This window comes from Gymnoscopelus braueri (genome assembly GCF_963280865.1).
Source record: "Gymnoscopelus braueri genome assembly, contig: SCAFFOLD_52, whole genome shotgun sequence".
Lineage (NCBI taxonomy): Eukaryota > Metazoa > Chordata > Actinopteri > Myctophiformes > Myctophidae > Gymnoscopelus > Gymnoscopelus braueri.
Genome location: NW_027660801.1, coordinates 7057 through 10000, shown reverse-complemented (window position 1 = coordinate 10000; position 2944 = coordinate 7057).

The following is a 2944-nucleotide window of genomic DNA, read 5'->3' as shown; positions in this document are numbered from 1 at the left end:
CATACTGTGTGATGACATAGACACTCAGACCCTTATGAATAAACATACTGCGTGATGACATAGCCACACAGACCCTTATGAATAAACATACTGCGTGATGACATAGCCTTATGAATAAACATACTGTGTGATGACATAGACACTCAGACCCTTATGAATAAACATACTGCGTGATGACATAGACACTCAGACCCTTATGAATAAACATACTGCGTGATGACATAGCCTTATGAATAAACATACTGCATGATGACATAGCCTTATGAATAAACATACTGCATGATGACATAGACACTCAGACCCTTATGAATAAACATACTGCGTGATGACAGACACTCAGACCCTTATGAATAAACATACTGCGTGATGACATAGCCTTATGAATAAACATACTGCATGATGACATAGCCTTATGAATAAACATACTGCATGATGACATAGACACTCAGACCCTTATGAATAAACATACTGCGTGATGACAGACACTCAGACCCTTATGAATAAACATACTGCGTGATGACAGACACTCAGACCCTTATGAATAAACATACTGTGTGATGACATAGACACTCAGACCCTTATGAATAAACATACTGTGTGATGACATAGACACTCAGACCCTTATGAATAAACATACTGTGTGATGACATAGACACTCAGACCCTTATGAATAAACATACAGCGTGATGACATAGACACTCAGACCCTTATGCTCCTCCAATCACACCTGACTTTAATTAGTCATGCACTCTTGAGTCTTAATTACCTCCTGGTCTAATGTCTTAAGACCTGGAGGTGTGGTCAGTGCTGTGGGGGTGTGGTCAGTGCTGTGGAGGTGTAGTCAGTGCTGTGGAGGTGTGGTCAGTGCTGTGGAGGTGTGGTCAGTGCTGTGGAGGTGTGGTCAGTGCTGGTTAGCTATTATAAAGATGGTAAAATGCACATTGTGCTGAAACGGCCCTGAATGAGTCATGGGTGTGGTTTGGGTGTTACATCAGTCAGACCAATCAGAGTATCGTCTGCCATTCCCTTTAAGATCAGCAGAAGACGCAGCACTATTTTCCGTGCATAGTGCTAGTACACACTGTACTACTACACTATGTACACACTGCTAGTACACACTGTAGGATATTTGCTCCCATTATGCTGTCGGGATCTTTTTTTGGCAAAACCCACGATCTGACGTAGATCCAGCTTTGATCTCCAAGGTTTTGCTCGCTGTGTGTGAAAGGCTCTGTGAGAGGATCTGGCCGTGATAATGCTGCTTGCCTTCCAGAGTGTTTCTATCTATCAGGCTTGATATTTGGCTCTGTCGCCGACTGGACATCATACAGTATCATACAGTATGAAGTTGGACATCATACAGTATCATACAGTATGAAGTTGGACATCATACAGTATCATACAGTATGAAGTTGCGATCACTCTGCAAGGAGATCCGTGCTGCAGCCAATGAGAGCACAACACTTTTTATTATCACGTGGCGTGAACGACTGAGGAAATACTTCTGGACGTTGTTGTCATATACAGTACCAGGTGGTTGTGCCTCACGGGCACCCGTAGCAGACCTACATTTAACAGCAGTGTCGTAAAGCTCACTGTATGCTATGGAGATGCACCGGTCTGTATGTTTGTACCTGCTGAGCATAAATAAAGTCACGTATATATAAAGTTATTGTCAAGCCTCGTCAAGACATTACATGGCGTCAGAAGTTAAGTCGGAAGAAGTAGAACAGAATGGTGCAGTTTCAACCTCCACCAAACCTGAGTTTGCGAGGCAATCTTGCCGGAAATTGGAGAAGCTGGAGCCAGCGTTTCGAGCTCTTCTGTGTTGCCAGCGGAGTTGCGGAGAAATCCGAAAAAGTGCAGTGTGCAGGAGAAGAGGCGATTAAAGTATGTAATACTTTCGTCTTTGCGGACGCGGAGGTAAACAAAATAGCCGTGATGAAGAGGAACTTTAAGGACTACTTTGAGCCCAGAAAAAACGTATATATCCGGCACATATTCTCAGCAGTCTGAGCCCATTGATTCCTATGCAACTGTGAATTTGGAGATCTGCATAATTCCCTAGTACTTGACCAAATTGTGTGTGGAATAGTTCATGACCAAGTGAGAGGCAGACTGTTAAGAGTAGCAGATTTGTCTCTAGAAAAGGCCATTGATATTTGCAGGGCAAGTGAAATAACAAACACTCAAGTCAAAGCACTGACAGAAGAGGTGGAGATGAACACTGTAAAAACTGTCAGGAAAAAATACTTTAGGGTAAAAGAAAGGATAGAACAGACCGGTGCAAGTTGCAATAGATGTGGTTTCAAACATGGAACAAATAAATGTCCTGCAATTGGCCAAATTTGCAAAAAATGCCAAAAGAACAATCACTTTGCCAAAATGTGCAGATCTCAGAGTCAGACGCCAAGTCAGTCAGGCTCGTGGCAGCAGCCATATAGAAAGAGAGTGCATGCAGTGGAGCAAAGTGAGGAGGAAGAGGACATGTTCATTGGAACACTCAGTAAGGAGCATGTCAAACACATCAGTGTGATGGAGTCTGCTGAGACCGAAACTGAGGGAGGAAAATGGACAGAAAGCCTGAGAATCAATACAAAAAATGTGACATTTAAATTGGACACAGGCGCAGACTGTAATGCAATGTCATTTAAAACATTCAATGCTCTGGAGGTCAGGGGCAGGCTCAGGGCGAGTAAAAGCAAACTTGTTGCTTTCTTTGGTCAAAAGATAGCACCACTGGGCAAGAGAGCGTTAACATGTGAATATAAAGGCCAAAAGCACAACATTGAGTTTGAAATCACACAAGAAGAGGTACCAGCTATACTGGGAGGAGCCACTTGTGTGAAACTAGGCTTGGTGAAGAGGATGCATGAAATTGGAAAAGAGGAGGACATTCTTAAGGAGTATGATGATCTGTTTAAAGGCCTGGGTTGCATACCTG